The sequence below is a fragment of the Zootoca vivipara genome, chromosome 6 (assembly GCF_965207765.1).
Source record: "Zootoca vivipara chromosome 6, rZooViv2.hap1.1, whole genome shotgun sequence".
Lineage (NCBI taxonomy): Eukaryota > Metazoa > Chordata > Lepidosauria > Squamata > Lacertidae > Zootoca > Zootoca vivipara.
The window spans coordinates 36,097,166-36,119,045 of NC_142589.1; the positions used below are offsets into that span (position 1 = coordinate 36,097,166).

General features: G+C 47.7%; 1 protein-coding gene and 1 long non-coding RNA gene across 5 annotated transcripts in view; one reads left to right on the forward strand and one right to left on the reverse strand.

The window, feature by feature from the left end:
• Positions 1 to 21,880, reverse strand: part of GSE1 (Gse1 coiled-coil protein) — a 389,184-nt gene that overhangs the window by 195,596 nt on the left and 171,708 nt on the right. The window lies entirely within an intron of this gene.
• On the forward strand, positions 2,979 to 19,121 carry LOC148685305 (uncharacterized). Its single transcript, XR_015950526.1, has 4 exons — positions 2,979 to 3,197; positions 4,941 to 5,080; positions 18,195 to 18,474; positions 18,895 to 19,121. It is a non-coding gene; the product is annotated as an uncharacterized LOC148685305 (long non-coding RNA).

The following is a 21,880-nucleotide window of genomic DNA, read 5'->3' on the forward strand; positions in this document are numbered from 1 at the left end:
CAAAAGAAACATGGTCCCTAGTTTAGACTAAACTAGGGGCTATGATTTGTTGCTCCTGATAGGGGAGGGGTGAAGAAGACACCACCTCCCTATCCATTACACCATTAACCACTTTCACAGGAAGCCATTAACCACAGACCAACAAAAGCAATGGCGAACGGTGCCACTTGGCTGCCTGGGGCGGCACCCCCTGGGGATGGGGTGTTCCTCCATAGCGTGCATGCGTCACGACGCATGCGTCACAACGTCACAATGCACGACACATGTGCCAGGACGAACGGTGCATGCGCAGTCCATCCAGGCTGGCGCTGCTGCTCCTGCGGCAACCTTACAATCTGCCGAGCAAGCGGGAACTCATAAGGCTGCTGCACGCGAACAGCGCACGTAAGGCTGCCCTGTCCGTGCTGCTTTTCACACGCAGCAGCCTTACGAGTTGCTGCTCGTAAGGTTGTCGCGGGAGCAGCAGCGTCAGCCCAGATGGACTGCGCATGTCCGCACATGCGCAGTCCGTCCAGGTTGGTGCTGCTGCTCTGCTCGGCTGGTGTGCTCTGCTTCTTCCTGCTCGGGTGGAGGAGGTGAGGAGTCCCTCTCTGACCCGCCCCTCGCTTCTGCCTAAGTAGGAAGAAGCAGAGCGCACTACAGAGCGGGTTGCGGCGCAACATCGGGGTGTCTTGGCGATGGTTGTCGCGCCGCGGCGGCAATCATCGGTGGAGGGTGGGAAGGGGCCGGGGGCGCTGCGCCCGTCAGAGTGCTGCCCAGGGCGCCCCGCCCCCATTGCCTCTACCTTGCTACGTGCCTGAACAAAAGTGAAGGCAACAGGGGTTTAAAGAGATGCTGGAGCTCAGGTGACCAAAAAGCAACACTTTCTGATCTGGGAACCCACCTTACTCCACCTCTTAATCCAGGGTGTCTGAAGGTTCTGATTATCAGGTCTAAAAGATACACACTTTTTAATATTACTTCAACAGTTCCACGTCTAGAGACTGGAAATGAAGCTGCAACACTGAGGGCTACTGAGTTCAATATCAAAATTTGAGCTCTGTAAAAACACATCCATCAGGGACCCAGAAAGAGGAGGGGGAGGGAGTAAAACAGTAAAGCAGAACAGAACCTACAGCTGAATGTGATTCTGGGAGGAAAGGATAGTTCAAATCCCTGTCAAACCCAATCCAAACTCACCCATTAAGCTATTAACTTGGATCAGAGTTTTCTTGTCATCAGTGAGTTTTCTACAGCACCCAGCATACTATCAGAGATGGAGGGAGAGAAGAGAAGAGAAGTAGAGAGCCAAAAAGAAAGTAATCCATAACTTTGCCCGGGGGGGGGGGGGGAGACAGCTCCATCACTAAGCTTCATTTCAATGCAAAGTGCCATCTTGGTGTGACACCTGTTGCACCATTACTATGGCTGTACAGACACAATCATAACGAGCCCCACTAAGGCATGCACTTCTCTTATTGCTGCTCTGCCTTGACTTGGTTGTCCATTCAGTTGCAGCTTAGGGCTTCCATCCACATGCCCTTTTGTTTGGGTGGCCTCAAACTTTCTGATTTGATGTGCTTTTGAAAGAACCATATTCCCATGCACACAGAGAAAGAGATTCCTCATCACCACAACAAACCTGCAGAAAATGTTTTGAACAGTCTAATCTGCAACCTGATGGATATAGGATTTGCTGTAAGCTCTTTTTGCAACTCAGGAAGCCAGTAATCTGCACATCTGTGTGACCTCTGCAGAAGGCTTGCCTTCCCAGTCTCCGTCCCCACCAATGTCACATACTATATGTCAGCCTGGAAAACTGACACCACAATAAATAAATACATATATGTCTCTCTTAGGTCCTGTCTGGAAGAACAGGCAGTTTCTGTATAACTGTATAACTTGGAAGTTTGCTCTCAGGACACTGAAAGACTAAGTAGCTGCTACTTGTGAACATGTTGCTTTACGCTTCAGCCCTCAAAATCTCCCTTAAATCACCCACCTTCTCCAGACAAGCCCCCCCCTTGCAACCAATCAAAACTGTCTTTCACCCAATGCCTAACACATAAAGTGAGGGTTAAATGAACAAAAGGCAAGGCGGCCAAAATTCCGGCTGGGATTAGCTATCAAATAACTTTGCATTTAAAGCATCTCTTTTTTTCCTAAAAGGGCCAGAGGCCAGCGGTCAAAGGTCAAAGGTGAAGCCCCACCAGGTCAGGAAGTCACAGTCAACATGAGTTTTCCCCCTCCCTTTCAGGAAACTGCTGGGCAGGTAGAATTTAATTAGCTAGCAATGAAGAGAGGTGCTGTCTAGAGTTCTCAAGAGACCCACCCCCCCTTAACTCATTAAAAATCATACAAGACCCCATTCCCCCCCCCCAAAAAAACAAGCCCTTTCTAATATCAAGTGAGCTGAATGCACATGATCCTTCTGTTTCTTGTCGCCTGTTGCCTCTCCATCAGGGTCTACTATTCATAACTTCTCTGCATTGCATTGCTTTCCGACCCAGATACCAATTTGTATGATTTGCGAGGGCCCCTAAAACCACCAGGCTGGCTCCTCTCCACGGGCTAAAGGCTCTACCATGCTGCATCATAGGCACACAACAGCTCCACCACAAAAAGGGTTATTTAGAACAAAAACAGACAGGCAAGTAACTCATGAAAGCAAGCCAAGCTACATGTTGCCAGGGAAAGCAAGTGTTTTTTTATATAAAGAACCCAGAATCTCTGACCATGGGTCTCCTCCCCCCTCCCCCCCAATAAGCTCCTGCTAAGCATGGGAGCTAGATAATCTCCCACCTCCAAACAGTGCAAGTAGAAGAGACCTCCCCTGCACTAATAGGGCATCCAAGCAAGTCCATGAGTGAGCCCTGCTCTCCGTTCCCTGCAGCCTCTTGCCCAAAGCTGGACACCAAGCTAGATAAAACAGGAGCCAGATTTTGCTGGAAGGCGGGGGGGGGGGAGGGGTTTGACAGGGAGGAGGCAGCTAAACTTTCACTCACTCAGACTCTGAAGCAAGGTGGACCAGGTCTTCATCTCCAGCATGTTGGCCCTGGCAGCGACGGCAGCAGGGGGACAAAAGCAAGACCCTAAGCAGAAATCCGTGGCATGGCAAGCAACCCCAAGGACGACAACCCCTGCGCCTCTGCCCTCTGGAACGGGGTCACTGTCTGACGGCGTCCACACTCTGATCTCAAGGCAAACAGTTTGGGAAGGTGAGGAAGTGGACAGGGATGATGTCCGGGGTTGGGGGGGCGCAGGGGAAGAGGAGGAAGAGCTCAGGGTACAGGCAAACAGCTGCTCCTGGAATCCTCACTGCAGGCAGGGAGCCAGCTCAGAGAGAAAGACAGCAACCATTTTACTCCCTTTTTAAGCGCAGGCTGCATCTCTCCATCACTTCCCTCACACCCCACCTCTCCTCCTGTGTGTTCCAGGATTTGGGTCCTGGGTTGAGGGAGCTTTTGCTTCTCTTCTTCCCGCCCCCCCCCTTGTTTGCTTGCCTGCCTGCCTCCTTCCCGTCCTCTCTCTCCCTGCCTGCCTGCCTGCCTCCTCCTCTGCCTTGCACTTGATATCAGCCTTGTCAAGACTGCTGAGTTGAGGCTGACCCCTCACCCGCAGCTGCTAATTAAGGCTCCACAGTGACAGTTCAAGTGCCTCGCCTCAAGTTTGCAGCACCAAAGCGTCTAATTGGAGGAGCCTTTTCATTTCTCAATAGCAGCCGCACTCTGGGTTCTGGGTTCCCCTCCCCTCTTCCTTCTCCCCACCCACCCCCCTCCAAGATCCCCTGCTTCTTCATTCCAGGCCCAGGCAAGCACACAGCACTTCCTCTTTTGTATTTAACCATTGGGAAGGGGGGCAACAAGGAGGAGGCGGGACACAACCCTTGGAGACAGATGAGGGCTTGGGGGAGGGAAAAGAGCTGCATGTCTTTGCAAAGGAGAGAAAACAAAATAAGAGAACCAAGGAATAAACCATCACACACACACACCCTAGCCCTCATTACCATTAGGGCTGAAATCCACACAAAAACCCATAAGGTGAGAGTCTCAAATTAAAGAGTATACAATCCCACCCCAAAAAATTTCACATTGATAAATGGCACTAAACTCACTGGTATACAAACACCACTGTGTGCCGCTTGGCTGATTTAAAAATAATAATAAAGAAATTCAAAAGCCTGATTTATATCTCTTTCTCTACCCCACCCCAAATCACTTTTCTGAACCAAACTTACTATTAGAAGTTCTTAAATTTTATCCACTTCTCTGTCAATAGCCACACGTGGCTTTTAGTTCCTAGGAAAAGGCTAAAATACTTCCTAAGAGTCAGCACTCAGCAGCCTTTCACTCTGCATGTGCCCTGTAGCTTTTGTTTTTCACTTGACATGCTCAGAACTCTGGCACAAATCTTTTTGCTTTAGCCAAAATTAATTTACTTGGGTGGATAAAATATTAAGTATATGATGAGCATTGCCCTCTCATCCCTGAAGAACCCCACACCCATACTTCACAGGAGAAGGAAAGGAATTTCAGGACTTGAGCCCTCAAGATTTTTTAAAGTATTTATTACATTTATATCCCACATTTCCTCCAAGGAGCTCAAGGTAGTGTTCTTCACACTTCACGTTTTTCCCAACAACCCTATGAGGTAGATTAGGCTGAGAGAGACAGTACCTTGCCCAAGGTCAACCAGTGAGCTTCATGGCAGATAGAGTGGGGATTTGAATCCAGGTCTTTCACATCCAAGTCTAGTATGTTAACCACAACACCACACTATCAGTCCTGGCCAGCATGGCTAATGGCAACAGATGCAGGCAGGTGGGATTCCCAACAACATCTGAAGGGCACCAGGTTGGCAAAGAATGCTTTAACAACTCAAGTGTCTGTGCTCCTAACCTGACACTGTCTTTGCTTACAAATGAGAATCTCCATTCATCAAGCCGTTTTCTCCTCCTCTAGCAAAGACTTTCCTGGACCACCAGAGCTTCATCTCTGAGGGGGGATCTACGACCACTTGATTCTGCATATCCATTCTCCCAAACATCTTTGCACTAGGCTCTGCTCTCTTCCTCCATCTTTGACTAGGCTAGAGCTGCAAGGTCAGTAACAATGAATTTCCAAGGGAGCTGACGGCAATTTGAGCAACACACTACTCTCCACAGCTGCACAAGCATTAATTTTGTCCCAAGATTGCATCTGACCAAGCAAATTTCTTAAATAAAAAAAGCACAAATAGCTGGAAAAGCTGGAAAACAGAACTATTTACCATGAACAGTCACCTTGCTTTTCAAACCACCTCCAACTGTCTGAAAAAGCTTATTATTTGTTTCCAGTGTTAAGATCACAGGTCAAAGCTCTGGTAGGGGTTGCCCCTGTGCTTGGAACACTGGACAACATGATAAGAATCAAACAAATACAACTGGAGCTGTAGTTTCAGAATATGGAATCCACAAATTCACCCCCTACCTGGTTCAGCTGCAGCTACATCATAGCTTGGGGGGACAAAGGTGTGCAAAAGGAATTCACGTTCCCTGGGCTACTTTGGGAGGAAAGTATGTCTCTGAATGTCAGTTGCTTGGAGTCACAAGTGTGCACCCACAGCGTGATTTCAACACTGGAGACAAATAATAAGCTTTTTCAGACAGTTCCAAAGCAAAGGTGACTTCATGAAGCCTAGACAACAAAACCTGGGGCCCAAGGCTCTGTGCTCCAATCTTGCTATAGGTGGGGTGGGTATGGGGGAGAGAGAAACAGGAGAGGAGAAAGAGAGAAGCTATGACCATATTGCACTATAGCTTTAAAGCATATCACTTTAACAGTCATGACTTTCCCCAAAGAATTCTGGGAGCTACAGTTTGGCTAAGGGTGCCAGGAGCTGTTAAGAGACTCCTATTTCTCTCACAGAGCTACAATCTCCATAGAATCTGGGAATTATAGCTATATGAAGGGAATAGGACGTCTCCTAACAACTCTCAGTACCCTAACAAATTACAGTTCCCAGGAATTATTTGTTTTTTGGGGGGGGAGACATGATTGCTAAAATAATATTAAAAGTTTTTAAATGAATGGTGCAGATGTGGCCTAGGATGGTTGTTCCATACGAAAAGCTCTGAGAGTTCATCTGATAGCAAATGTAAGTGCAGGGGGAGATGCCTCATTAAGATCCTATCCTTGCGACCCAGCACATTTTCTGAAGGGAATGTTGTGTCTCCGTAGCTCTCTCTTCTCACCTCCTCCTGCCCTCGTCCCTCCCAAGCTTATGCCAAGAGTCTGACAGATCTATTGTATGGCGAGGACTCCAGACATTTTATCAGGCAGAGAGGGAGACAGGGAGAGCTGTTGTGCTGACCCCAGAAATCAGTCTCAAGAGAAACAGAAGATGGCTTGTATCATCCCGCTGGGTCAGAGGTCAAGAGGAGTCAGCCGCTCTCCTCCAGCATGGCCAAATTCCTGGGATTCACGCCTGGCCAGGCAGCTGCTATCTCTGGCATGGCTTCTTCCCTGAGGAGACAATGGAGCAGGTGCTGCCCAGGGGTGGGGAAAAGGGGACAGCTGGGAGGGCTGCAGTTCACAGTAAAAAACACAGGGAAGTGGCTTTTCAGTCATTAAAAAGTTCATGCCACAACAGCTTTTATTTTAAAAAAATAAAAAATAAGGCGCCACAAGACGCAACTGTTTATAAACAGGAAAATGTTGGAAAGGAAGCACACAAGGGGTCATAACTATGCCTGAAGGAAGTGCAGAGACGTTCCAGGTCATTCACTAGGCCAGCCTTTGCCAACCAGGCTCCCTGCATATGTTCTGATCTACAGCTCCCATCAGCCCCTGGCAACACAGCTGTGTATGGGTAGAAAGACACACACACAAAAAGGTGACTTGGCAGCCACATGCACAGGTGAAGCGTATGGCTCTGGGTGAGGATTCTGTGTTTGCAAGACCCTAACATGAATGTTCTGCTGCTGTGAGAGAGGATTTTTCAAGACCATTTTCTCCAGGAATCTGGCTCAAAGAACAAAGGCTGTGGCCAGCTGCAAGCATGAAGGTCTCCACAACTGGTTGCCCAACATTCTGCTCAGCCCACCTTATTTTCTTTGGTGCTTCACCCAATGTCCTCCAAAAAAGCAATCCCAGGTGCTCCTCTCATCAGTTCAGATACTTCCAACCCAACCTCTTCCACAGACTCAGAAAACTGCTCAGAACCAGCTAAAAATGTTAAGAAGTACACAATCCAAAGAAGGGGCAGACAGATACAAGCAGGTCCTTGTCCCAAATTCTAAAGCCCCTATCTGCAATAAAAAGTTTTTCTTTCTTTTCACCTTTTAGCCACAACTTTATGCTTCTCTTAAAAACAAAAACACAACTTCCAGGGGGGGGGGGTTGATTTAAAAGGGTGAGAGAGATTAAAACCCTGCTTATGTGCATACAGCCTAGGCATACATACCCTCTGGTTTGGGACCCCAAGTGCTAAATACACACACAACCCCCACAAAGGGGCTAATCAGCCATCAGATCATCAATTATATATGTTCCTGACATTCCGGGAGGAATCATTCCATCACAAGCAGGCACCCTTTCCACACAGATATATATCATCCATGCACGGGTCACTCTCTTAGCTCCCCAGTCTATTTGTACAACGTGACCTCAACGCATTCATTTCACCCGCCCTCTTGTTCAGTGCTATCTGCCCCAAGGAATGCTGGGGGGTTCAAAGAGATCCCACGACCCTGGAGCAAATGTAGCATTCCAAATCAAATGGAAGGTAGTTGGATTTAAAGGGGGTGCTGCTTCAGAGAACCCTGAAATGCAGGATTACTGCCAACTCTCATCAGGAGGAATTCATGAGACCTGTTAGGGATACTCCAACCAAACAACTGGACTGGAGTCAGGAATCTTACAAGCCTTTGCCAGTCTTGCCATGACAGCAGCATGTTTTTTCAATAGGTTCAAGAAGAACAATGTATAATGATGATGATGATGATGATGATGATGATGGTAGTAGTAGTAGTAGTAGTAGTAGTAGTAGTAGTAGTAGTAGTAGTATATCTTATATCCCATCCATCAGACTGGGTTGTCCCAGCCACTCTGGGAGACATCTACTATTTTTAAAAAATATGTATATCATATAAAACTTGACTACTGTATTAGAGGGGGGAAACTCATCATGGTTTACAATAACATTTCTGGGATGCATACCACAAAATTGGTGCATTTACAGCAGGGGTACGACTGTTGGCCTCATGGCTCTCCATCTGGCCCTCAGAATGCTCCCCAGGGCCCAGCTTGGGTGCTTTTAATGTAGATGAGATGTGTCCTAGAACTGCAACAATGCTTTTTAATGTTCTTTGTTAATGTTTTCTTTTCTTAAAACAAGAAGGATTCCCTGCAAGTAGAAATCTAGCACAGTATGGAGTGGGCTGGTACAGAGCCTTTTTTCCTGACACACCAGGGCTTTCTGCTTGCAATACTATTATTGTTATTTAATGTGGAGAGCATTCAAAAATAGCACACACACCCCACCTACAGTCTGAAATGATACAGTTCATTCTAGCACCTCACTGCTGCATGTATAGGGTAAGGCTGAAAGTGTATTGGGTGAAAACAAAGTTATTTCTAAGCCCTGTTCAGCCAAAGAATAGCTGGGTGACCATCATTCAACCTCAGCCTAGGTTCTCCCACAATGAAATGGGGAGAAAAATAATGACCTACATCATATGAGATAATTGATTAGCTTCAGGAAGTTGAGATTTCAAAATGCAAAAAATCCCAAACCGTATAGGTTCACTTCCTTCAGGGTCAGATTGCTCATGCAGACTTTAGGGGGTTTTGTTGGGGGTGTTGCTGTTATTGATATATATATTATTGTTATTTTGTATCTCTATTCTAGATCTTATGATTTATGTGGAAATTGTTCTATTTTGTTGTATACGTTTTGATGTTTTATTGTTTACGACTACTTTTGTTATGTTTGTAATTAAGTATTTTTTAATGTTAAGCTGCCTTGAGCATGCTTATAACTATGGGAAATGCAGCATACAAATGAAGTGAAGTTGGCCTTAGATTGCTCATGCAAGTAGCCTATCCATGCATATTCATTGTCTTTCCAAGGTGCAAGAGAGCCAGTTGAATGAAGACTTGGGAATAAACACAAAGACATAGAAAGCTGCCTTATACTGAGTCAGACCTTTGGTCCATCTAGCTCAGTACTGTCTTCACTGACTTGATTTTCAGGCAGGGGTCTCTCTCCCAGTCCAACCTGGAGATGCTAGGGACTGAATCTGGGACCTTCTGCATGTAAGGCAGAAGATGCTCTGTTGTTTTTGTTGTTGTTTAGTCGTTTAGTCGTGTCCGACTCTTCGTGACCCCATGGACCATAGCACGCCAGGCACTCTTGTCTTCCACTGCCTCTCGCAGTTTGGTCAAACTCATGTTCGTAGCTTCAAGAACACTGTCCAACCATCTTGTCCTCTGTCGTCCCCTTCTCCTAGTGCCCTCAATCTTTCCCAACATCAGGGTCTTTTCCAAGGATTCTTCTCTTCTCATGAGGTGGCCAAAGTATTGGAGCCTCAGCTTCACGATCTGTCCTTCCAGGGAGCACTCAGGGCTGATTTCCTTAAGAATGGAAAGATTTGATCTTCTTGCAGTCCATGGGACTCTCAAGAGTCTCCTCCAGCACCATAATTCAAAAGCATCAATTCTTCGGCGAAGATGCTCTACCATTGAGCTACAGCCCTTCCCCAATTTCTGGGGGAAAGCAGAGGTCATCTGAGAGCATCCTGCTAACAAGCAACCCAACCACACTATTTTCACATGAACATCTTGCACCTTAGAAAAATGGGACCAGGGAGATACTGGTGTTCCTAAAGTCAGATTCAAGGGCAGACCTGAGACAATTACTTTTTTAAAAAGGCCTATAACTGCTTATTGTTAAGAAAAGAAGGATTGTTGAATAAGTAAATATGCTTTTGAGGAAAGGGGAAAGGAGAGCAGGAGAGAGAGAAGGAAGGACTGTGTCAAACAAGGGTTCACTGGAGGAATCTGAAGCTCCGGCCAAGCCACTACTCCATACCTCCCAAGTGGATCTGAATAGCTTCATTCTGCATACTGAAATACAGTCTGTCACCTTTCTGTGGGGCTTCCATTTACCTTCATTCCTGCTCTTCCCTGCCCCAAGGCTTCATGGGGTGGAGGGGGGTGGAATGGAAGAGGGCAAACTACTGCTGGCTGGCAGCACTGGAAGGATGCCTCAGAGTGCTAATTCTAGCTCTTAGCAACCTATTGAGAAATGGAATTTACACTGCTCCTCTTCCTGAATGCCTGTTGAGGCTCAGCAGAAGAGGGTGGTTGTGTACTGGTGTTACATACCGTGTTTCCCCTTTTTTAATACGTAGTCAGAAAGTAAGCCATGGCAGGGTTTTTAACCATTTGAGAGCTATAAGACATACCCCGAAAATAAGCCATACTTCCGCACCAGCTAGCAGGACCCAGCATGCCGGCCGCGACAGGAGGAGGAAGCCTGCCGGGTCGGGTCAGTGCCCGGAAGCGGCGGTGGCTGCTTTAGTGCCAATAAAGCGTGCAGCAGTGCCGCACGGAGCACCAGCCAGCAGGACCCAGCTCCTGCAATGCCGGCCGCGGCAGGAGGAGGAAGCCTGCGGGGTCGGGTGGGTGCCCAGAAGCGGTGGCGGCTGCAGCGCTGACAAAGCGTGAAGCAGCGCCGCACGAAGCACCAAGGGCACGAGCGGCAGGAGGAAAGAGAGAGAGGCTCGTTACTTGCGGCACTTTAAGAGAAGCAGCCAGAACCGATCTCCACATTCCGAGCCTCCCTTTTGCGCGTGCGGGCATGTTAAAGCCCCGATCACTTCACTCCCCACTTCTTCCTCGCCATCCCTCCCTTTCACGCGTTGCCTTGACCCCGCAGCCCCCCTCCCTGGCCATCTTCCCCTAAGTGCAGCGCTGCTTCGTGAGCGCTGCAGCCGCACGCTCTCTGTGTGTGCTGCAGCCGCACGCTCTCTGTGTGTGCTGCAGCCGCACGCTCTCTGTGTGTGCGCGCGTCTCTTTCTTTCTCTCCCTGTGCGTCCGTCTCTCTCTCTGTGTGCGTGTGCGCGCGTCTCTTTCTCTCTCTCCCCCGTGCGTCTCTGTGTGTGTGTGTGTGTGCGCGCGCGCGTCTCTTTCTTTCTCTCCCCCGTGCGTCTCTCTGTGTGTGTGTGTGTGTGTGTGCGCGTCTCTTTCTCTCTCTCCCCCGTGCGTCTCTCTGTGTGTGTGTGTGTGCGCGTCTCTTTCTCTCTCTCCCCCGTGCGTCTCTCTGTGTGTGTGTGTGTGCGCGCGTCTCTTTCTCTCTCTCCCCCGTGCGTCTCTGTGTGTGTGTGTGTGTGCGCGCGCGCGTCTCTTTCTTTCTCTCCCCCGTGCGTCTCTGTGTGTGTGTGTGTGTGTGTGTGTGCGCGCGTCTCTTTCTTTCTCTCCCCCGTGCGTCTCTGTGTGTGTGTGTGTGTGTGTGCGCGCGTCTCTTTCTCTCTCTCCCCCGTGCGTCTCTGTGTGTGTGTGTGTGTGTGTGTGTGCGCGTCTCTTTCTTTCTCTCCCTGTGCGTGTCTCTCTCTCAGTGTGTGTGTGTGTGTGTGTGTGTTTGCGCGCGCGCGTCTCCCCCCCCCCACAGAGAAAAGGTTCCGCTTCGGCTCGTCATTCAGCCGCGCGCGCGCGCCAGGGGCATGGGCCCAAGCCTCGTCCCCCTCGCGCTTCCCTCACAAGCATCTCAGAGCGGGACGGGTCACGGCCTCCCTCCTCATTCCTCGGCCGGCGTGAGAGAGCCCGGGGAGCAGAAGGATCCCAGGTTTAACCCCCAGGTACCCCCAAGTTTGAAATTCTGGAGAGCTGCTGCCAGCCTGGTTGACAGTAAAACCTGGATAGCACAGTAGGCTAGAGTGTGGTGTTTATAATGTGCGCGGAAGAGAGCACCGAGTGTCCTGAGCCAGTGGGACCCAGTTGTACCAGCACTTAAAAAAAAAGACACCCCCTGAAAATAAGCCACCGTGTGTTTTTTTGAGGAAAAAAAGTTATAAGACGGTGTCTTAAAAAAGGGGAAACACGGTATATTTCACACACACAGAGGGAGGGAGGGAGGGAGGGAGAGCAAACATACAGGGCAAGAGTCTTAGGCATATCACAAAGTTTTAGCACTCACAGGATCTTCAAACATACAACCCACAATACTTCCTAGGGTCTATTCTGGTCCGATGAGTGATTTAATCCAGCATGTTTATTTACAAGGACAATCCACAGCCTTTTAAACTGGTAAGGGGGGTATTGTTTGTGTTGTTTTGTTGCTGTTTGTTGTTGTTATGTATTCTTGAGTTTTTATATTGTTAGCTGCCCTGTGATCCTTGAATGAAGAGCAGTACAGTCACACGTCGGCTATCAAACACCTTGGGAGTCGAATGTTCCAGCTTCCGAACGATCGAAAACCGGAAGTGTGTGTTCCGCTTTTCGAACATTCTTTTGGAAGCTGAACATCCGACGGGGCTTCCGCAGCTTCTGATTGGCTTCAGGAAGCTCCTGCAGCCTATCAGAAGCCGCGCTTTGGAAGTTGAATGGACTTACGGAGTGGATTTCTGTTCGACTTCTGGGGTACAACTGTATAGGCATTTAATATATAAATTAATTAATTATTAGTGGACCAACATCATGCAAAGTGGAGTCAAGGCAGACACACCAGAACACAGGGATAGCTAAATATTATTTCCATGTGTGCAGGAACTAAGCCTCAGAATCCCAGTTGCTGGGGAATATGAGTACGGAGGGTGTTGTTGCTCGTTTGTCCCAGGGGGCAACTGGTTAATCACTCCAGGTCACAGCATTCTAGACTAGACTGACTTTGCCCTGACCCAGCTACAGGGATCTTCTTATGTTCTCAGGATGCAAAGGAACTACAGTACATTGCATGCCCCATGTCAATGACTAGGAATGAGGTTGAATGGATAGAGGCAAGAAGCTTGCCAAGTGGAGCCAAAGCAGGCAGAAGGCAGCAGGTGGACATATTTAGACAGAACAGAGGAAAGGAGATTATTAGCATATACACAAACAAAGCCCTCTAGTTACATTTACTCATAAGTAACATCTCTAAAGGGACACGGGTGGCGCTGTGGGTTAAACCACAGAGCTTAGGGCTTGCCGATCAGAAGGTCGGCGGTTCGAATCCCCACGATGGGGTGAGCTTCCATTGTTCAGTCCCAGCTCCTGCCAACCTAGCAGTTCGAAAGCATGTGAAAGTGCAAGTAGATAAATAGGTACCACTACAGCGGGAAGGTAAACGGCATTTCCGTGTGCTGCTCTGGTTCGCCAGAAGCGGCTTTGTCATGCTGGCCACATGACCTGGAAGCTGTATGCCGCCTCCCTCGGCCAATAACGCGAGATGAGTGCCGCAACCCCAGAGTCGGTCACGACTGGACCTAATGGTCGGGGGTCCCTTTACCTTTAACATCTCTAAATTAAATGGAAGCATACTACTACCCTATTAGTATGCCCATAATTATATACCACCTTACTCTTTAAGGCAAAAATCTTGTTTACACACACACATCAATTCAACCACTCCTGTCCAGGAACTTGGACTGCCACTTGATGCCCTACTGTCAAATTAGGGCTCACATTGGTCCTAATGGAGATTAGACCTTCCTTCTCACCTGCATAAGACAGGTGTTGGCTAAAATCAAACCAGGAGGAGAGGGAGCTGGGAAAAAGATGGCAATGGTTGCTAGACAACTGCCGACACATATGAGGCAGTTGCCAAGCAACGAAATCTTCTTACCCCAGTTTCTCCACATTGGCTGAGGCAGTTGGCAAGACAGTGGGGGGTGCTAGGTGGATATGACAATGGTGGAGAACAGCAACAAGTCTACATCACTTCATGACATGATCCCTCCTTCCATGAAGGCTAGACTTCTGGAACTAAGTTGCATCTCTCTGATGCATTTCTTTGGACCTTCCTGTTGCTCATTATTTAAAGCAGAGAACCATATAGAGAACAGCAAGCTTGTACACATACGCAGTCGACAAACATCACCAAAAGTCTAGTGTCACACACAGAAAGAAGGAAGGTGTTAATCTGATTGGTACTCCAGCATGGCACAGGGTGGGGTACAGGTGGCCTGCCAGATGCGGTCAACCTCCAACTCCTATAAGCCTCAATCAGCATGGCCAATGGGCCAGAGAAGATGAGAAATGTAGTCAAACATCATTGGGGGAACGGCACAGATTCCCTGTCCCCAGCTTAAGCATATTGGACCTGGATCAAATTCCCACTCAGATGTGTAGTTCACTGGCCAATCATTTTTTTCTCAGCTTGTTGTGAGGATCATAGAAAGAGATTGTATGTTTGTATTTTTTTAATAATGGCAGAACACAAACAAACCACATTTTCAGGGACAATGTGACACATAGCAAGGGTGTGTGAGGAAATTACAGATTCCAACCCTAGACACTTAGCACCAACTTTTAGGCTCATAGCACAGTAGTAAAGCACCTGATTTGCATGCCAAAGGTCCCAAGTTCAATCCTTGGCATGTCATACTAAAAATGACCAGGCAGTACCTGAGGGGGGAAGCCTCTTTCTACCAAAGACCCTGGAGAGCCGCTGTCAGTCAGAATAGTCAATATTGGTAACATCAGCCTTTGCCAATCTGGTGCCCTCCAGATGTTTTGAATTGCAACTCCCATCATCCCCAGACAGCAGAACTGTAAGATCCTGGGGGTGATGGCAGCATGGTCATGTTGGCTGGGGCTGATAGGAGTTGTAGTCCAAAACATCTGGAGGGCATCAGGCTGGTGAAGGCTGATCTAGATGGACTATTAATGTAACTTGATGTAAGGAAGTTTTTCAGGTTTCTACGAACCCAGAAGACTAGGCAGCTGGGATTTTTCCAGTCCTATGAGACATCTTTTAAAAGTTCCATCTTATGCCACATATTTCTCCCCCAAACATATGTGGCATTTCCGAATTAAATTTGCCTCTGGATCCCAAAGGGACATTAGCACAGAGCCTTATAGTTATATAAGTTATATATATGCCCCAAATATGAGCAGGGCGCATGATATCAAGCAATGGAGCACTCCCTACTACAGGGCATCAATAACAACCTCAAAGGATGCCCTCTTTTCAAAATTAGAGGTGTGTCTCAATTGATTCCTGTCTATGGCACCCGTTTCCTGTGTGTAAAACCAGCTCCCCGGCTTCCAATCTTCCTGGATTAAATCTTTGCATCTCTCTGCATGGAAATGAAATAAATAAATAAATAATGAAGGGGTGGCTATCAAACATCATCATATTATGAATGCGAGGAGTCAGACAGCTTGACTCTCCCAAGACATAATTGTTTTAATTGCAAACCCACATAACGACCAGAACTGCAAACGGTTCAAGTATCTTAACTCTCACCCACAATACACCCTTCTTTAGATTCTAATTAGCCTCTCCCGCACCACCATTTGGGTGAGCTGGGAAGAAAGGTGTCTTTTGAACCAGTTGTGAGGCAGTTCTTGTGATTGTAAAGCTCTACTTCCTTTGTCTATAGGTAAGGGTAAATCAGGCTTATTATAGTTAGTCACTTGTGGCATACAAGAATCCTTTCGGATTCTGCTCGTTTTCAGCTGTTCCACAAGCTTAAGCAGGAAGCTGGGCTGGTAAACATTTTTTACAGGCTACTAACTTCTGATAGCTTATTTGCAAGGCTGCAGTGCAGTATATTTATATTTAGACATACAGTGGTACCTCTACTTACGAATTTAATGCGTTCTGAACGCACATTCGTAAGTCGAAAAAATTGTATGTCGAATCCCATAGGAATGCATTGGGAGAAAAAAATTGTAAGTCGAAGCAACCCTATCTAAAAATTCGTAAGTAGAAAAAATCCTATCTAAACAGCATCCAAGATGGCGGATGGAGCTCCATTCGTAAGTAGAAACATTTGTAAATAGAGTTATTCGTAAGTAGAGGTACCACTGTATTATATTTAGACAGTCACTAAATATACAGTATTGCTGCAATTATTTCCTGATAAAGACTAGCCTTTGGAATATTATGTGGCAATTTGGTACTGGATAGCCTAAGAGCAGCAGCTATCAATGAGAAAGGTACATACTTGTGTTATCACCTCTGTGCAGGAAACTGAAAAAGGCACATAGGAGGTCACATTTTATCAGGTTCATTTAAGGTCATGGCAGCAACCTACCAAGGTTGTTAAACATTTTGATGCTTGCTTCCTTGGGCTTCTTTGAGAAGAATGGCAGGATTTTATTTTATTTTATTTATTTATTTATTTATTTATTTATTTATTCATTCATTCATTCATTCATTCATTCCTGAGCATCAGGCCCAAACAGGGCCATGGTCAGCACATCTGTAGCCCTATAAAAGTCCAACCCAATTTGCACCAGCAGGCGTAGGAAAAACTGACACAGAGTGTCTCTGAAGGCAAGATGCGTGTTTCAAGAAATCTCTTTTAGTAGCAGCTTGCTGGAAGCTCCCATGATGTGTTCATGCCCAGTCCTTCCTTCCCTCATCAGAACACTCAAATGCTAACCTTGGCAGCCTGAGAACTCCTCATTTCATCAGAGTGAAGAGGAAGATGAAAGAAAGTGTAGAGGAGAGAATGGGAGGGGGAAGACACCATCTCTCTCGCTCTCAGCTCCTGAATCTTCCACTCAATTGCCGCCGAAAGGATGATGAGAAATTGCCTTCCTGACCCAAAACCGAAGTTCACAGCTGAACTTCATTACAGAGTTCTCTAGGAAGCTCGGAGAGAGAGAACACCACACAGCAAGGGAGCACCTGTTAGCAGCTGCCTCCCTGCTGGAAAGGCGGCAATTTGCCTTGCCCCAAATACTGAGCCCTGCTGGGAAAGACCAAGAGGAAGAAGGGGCTGATCATTGCCTTGGCCCTGAGTTCCAGTTGGATAAAGGGCAGAAGTGCACAGAAATGGTTTGCCAAAGTACCAAAGGATGAGAGGGTGAAACACTAATGAACAAGGGATGTGTTTGTGTGTCTGTCATCAATGCTACCTTTTCCAGAGTTTCAGTATACCAAATAACAAATACAGTAGTAGTAGCAGCAGTAATACCCAGGTAATAATACCCAGGTTTCTCTGAAATTCCAGGAACTAGCTGTTTTTGTTTCTGTGGTCATGATTTTTGCAGAGCGTGTTTTTTGGCAGAGTTTAAGGACTGTGAGGCGATTCATTGGTCATTATTTAAAAACACTTGCAGATGAACACGGGCACTTCCCTTGCAAAGAGCCGGGACCACTGGTCCACCAAGCTCAGGATTGCCTATTATGGGAGTGGTACTCCAAGGTTTCAAGCAAATAATGACTCTTTCCTGCTATCTAATCCTTGGACAATAAAAGAACAACTGGAGGTTTAAGCTGAACCTGGGACTTTCCGCATGCAAAGCAGGTGATCTTAACCACTGAGTTGCAGAACAAACATCTCTCTCTAGTCACCCGCTCCTGCCACTCCCCAAGCTACAGATGAGCCCAGCAGGAATCAAACAATACAGCTCCTGGCTCAGGGCTCGAAAAAAATCCTTTGATAAGTAAGGTCCCATGTTCAACTGCAGGTGCCTCTGGGTAACAGGTCTCCAAAAACCAGGCAGGGAAAGGGCTTTGGCTAGGACCTTGGAGAGCAGCCATCGGCTAAAACAGAGAGAACTGGGCTAGATTTCTTGCTTTCTCCAAACCAGGAGAATACTGAGCCTGCTTCATGCTAACCAGACTGGATTTATTTATAGGTAAATACTGACCTCTGCAACTGCATGGAGACTTGACAAAGAAGTAAGTGTGGGGAAAATTCTACTCTTATTCTTCTTCAATTATTTGGAGTCATATGAAGTACAGATTATTCATAATCCTGTTCATGCTAGTTTTATTCATTAAGGGACTCTCCTCTCCAGATACCACAGCCCTCTTGCAAGGAGAAAACAGCCTGGTCAGGATGGGAGGCATGCCCAGCTACCCGCTCCCTCTGAGGCAAGATGGAGCCTTTAAAAACATGAAGCAAGGCTCTTTCACAATCAGCCTTTTTAATTTTATTTTTCCTTTCCAAGTCCTTGCCAGCCCCCTCTTCCTGAATCACAGAACAGGTGCCTGCAGGGTGAACATGCTGAGGAAATACAAAGCAAATCACAGTCCATTTCATCAGCAATTTTCTCTCTTCTTTTATTGACAAACAGGCTGTTCTTTGCAGGTGATGATGGAAAGCCCATCACGCAAGCACTCTGAAGCAGGCAATGGGAGGAGGCTGGGTACTTGCAGTCCTTCTTCAATCAACAGTTCCATCCCTTCCTGCCTTTCAAATGCCCCAGTGACAGAAATTTAGCATGGTTGACCAGGAAAAAAAGTCTTACATTCTCAGCTCATTCCAGGAAGCTCACTGCATTGGCAGCTTTTACTTTCTCAGCCTCGGTTTTTCCATCTGTAAAATGGGCCATGATACACTGCAGCTTCAAAGTGGTAAGTGGGTTTCAGCGAGTCCTCCAGGGGTTCCTTCCAAGGAGCGGGCAGGGGGAAGGGAAATAAATGGGATATTCATTTGTTCATTCTTAGGGGGGAAATGTTCTTGTTTACACTTTCAGAACTTCAGGGGTAAATCAATTTTGGAAGTTGCAGGGAGACTGACTCCCCATACCCCACACCCCACACTCAATCTAGAATACAAGAGAGCACACACAACAAAGACTGATGCATATTGTTCTGTAGATGAAATACAAGGCAGGAAAGGCAATTTTTCTGCTGAGCTAAGCACAGAACACAGGGTAATTCTTTCTCAAAGGGATGCTGAGGCACTCAGGGTAGCTGTTTAGCAGCCCCAAAGCTTTGGTAGACTACTGTACTAGGAAGTTCAAACTGCTAACCTACAATTCTCTTTCCCAGCCACCTTTGCAGAAATAATTCTCTGAAGTGGCTTGCTGCCCCCACCCCTGGGTGAATCCCAGGACTCTGAAGAAGGGCTGCAAAAGAAGCTCAGCCTAACAAAAGGAGCCAGTGCAGCCATCTTGCGGCGCCCGGTGAGGCTCAGGGAGCCTGTCGTTAGCGCGGGTGCCAAACCCAAAGTGGCTGCTCCGATAGCTGCAATCCAATAAAAGTGCTACTTGTCTATTTATCATCCGCGGGGCTTTTTATCACAGCGGCAGATGGCTGCTACCTTTGGAAAGAACAGCAGTGTGCTGGCAGCAGCCTTCCACCCGCCTGCTTTCCCGATACAGCTGAGCTTGGCAGATCCGGCCTCAGCACCTGCGGGGAGGCAAGCTGGAGCTGACCGCTCCAACTTGCCCCCGCCAGGAAAGCCCTGGGGAGGGGAGGGGGGAAAGCTACCTGCTGAGCAGCAATAATTCAAACGCCTTGACAAGACTTGTGCAAAGGCTAAGCCCTCTAATGCAGGCTAGCATTTTGCTGCTCATGAACACCTACGGGATGCTGCACACATGGAACTTGCTTTATGGAGTAAGCAGGTGACAAGCGCTGGCTAGGAAGCAGCCCTCGCCCCCCTGTTGGCATGCCAACAGCCACCGCTGCTAGAACACCTGCTTCCTGTCCTTAAATTGCCCTGCGTGGCAAGCTCTCTGCTCGGGAGCAGGCAGCAGCCAAGCCTCCTGATAGGCTTGGCCAAAAGGCTATGTATGGGGTGGGAAGGGGTGACATGAGGAGAAAGGCACACAGAAGCCACTGGGAAAGAGGAGGGAGATTCAAACTGTGTATTTCAGCCATTTGGGGTGGGGGTGGGGAAGAGAGAACACACCTGATTAGTCAGGTATTGCTGGATGCAGAGAAGGGAGAGAGGGCAGGAGCAGCACCCCAGGCAGCAATCTCAGCATGATGCAGAATGCGTCACAACCACAGAAGCAAGAGAAGCTCAGCGGGGGCTTAATTAAGAGAGGGGTTAGAAATCTAGAGCCAAGGAGAGACAGGAAGGGAGCTTGCAAAAAGGCACCCCAAACGCACAAGACAGGATGCTATGCTAAGCTGTCTTTGTCCATGTAACAGTATGCAACAACCTAAAGCAATCTGCCCTAGAACATATGCTGTTACATAATATGTCTCCAGTGAGAGTGTATACACACCCACACGCACCCCTACCTCTTAGCCCCAGCACGCTAATACATTGTCTACATATTGCTATCTTCCCCAACCTGGTGCTAACCGGGCACAGCCAGCATGGCCACTGGTCAGAGCTGATGCATGGGCATAGGCAGGATTTATGTGGGGGGGGCAGATTTCATATTAAGGGGGCCACAACCTCAGTTAGTTAATTACCAGTGTTTTTATTGACTTGCTTGATTTAGTTGAGTAGCTGCCCCCTGCCCCCCTTGGCTATGCTCATGAGCTGATGAGATTTCTGGCCCAAAGCATCTGCAGGGCACCCCAGTTGGGGACTGCTGCTCTCCATGTAACCATCCACCCAAATATTTGTAATTATTCTACAAAGTTGGGCACTTTCACTTTTACATACCAGTATGTCCTGTTACTCAACTAGGCACAGCATGCATTTCCCCCCTTTGCACACATTTATTCTGCATTTCAAGCCATCCGATTTAAAAAACAGGTACACTGAAAACTAAAAAGCTGCTCAGATTAGGGGCTGAAGCAGGGCTGCATGGTGGTGGGAGCAAATAAAAGTTCCACCCACTGATAGCTTTCGTCTTCAAGAGTTTCATTCAGTTTCTGAGTGAGCCTTTAGCAGACATGGCCAATGCATTCCTCTAGATGGGGGATGGGGAAACCTGCAGCCCTCCAGATGTTGCTGGACTACAACTCCTATCACCCTTGATTGTTGACCATGCGAGCTGGGGCTGATGGGAGTTGTAGGTCAAAAAAATGTGGAGAGCCATAGAATCCCTATCCCTGCTCTAGTGGAATGAGATCTAGGTGCTTAACTTCAAAATGAGCAAAACAAAGCCTGGGATTCATGTGAAATCAAATTCAGCATTAAGCACCAGATTCCACCTTTGTGCAGAATACTACACACACAGACAAAGAAAGCTGCTCCTTTCTCCCAAAGTGGGAGCCCCCCTAAGCCTCCTCCCAGGAATGTCCAATTAGGATATATTCTCAAACTCCTGATCTGGTGAGAAGGCCAAAGGCCAAAGTTGCCTTCAAGAAGTCTCATTTGGGAGCTGATAGGCACATAAAATGATCAGTAAGTGACTAGACCACAAGACCACACACACACATCCCAACTGAAGTAGTGCATTTGAGATGTGCAGTGGAGGCTGGGTCATGCATCTCTGAACAGGAAGTGATGGAAAACATCTGACGTCTCCCTCACCACCTTGGCTGGCGTGGAGATAGTTGCTGACTGTAACTAGAGAATTCAGAGATTCCACCCGCTGCTGATGGTGCTTCTCCTTCCCCTCCTCTCCACCCCTCAGATTCTCCTTCCCTCCCCCTTGCTCATGCTTCTTTTTTCTTTCTAGATTATTTTTCTCTCCCCCAAAAGCTCCTTGGAACAAAAAGTACACACTCTACCTCTCCAAACCCACCGCCATCTGTGTGCAAGCAAGCGGCAAACACAGCCGGAGCATCAGAGCACTTCAGTGCTTCGCTGCCTCCTCCTCCTCCTTCCTTAACCGTCCCCCATCCCAGGCAGATGGTGTCAAGGGAAGGCTGGTCCCAAACCCACCCCCTGAATACAGACAGACAGACAGACAGACACGTACATGTGGCTAATGGCCTAATGGAGAGCGCATCACCTGGGGGACTAGCGTGCATGACCCCTCCTCCCCCTCCATCGCCTCTCGCCTCTTTCTCCCAAGCACATTCATTATCAGCCATATCCCAGCAAACAGCCTTTCCTGACTCATTATCCCAGATGCCAACAAAGAGCCCCCAATGACTTTTGAACTGCTGCAACCTCTGCTGC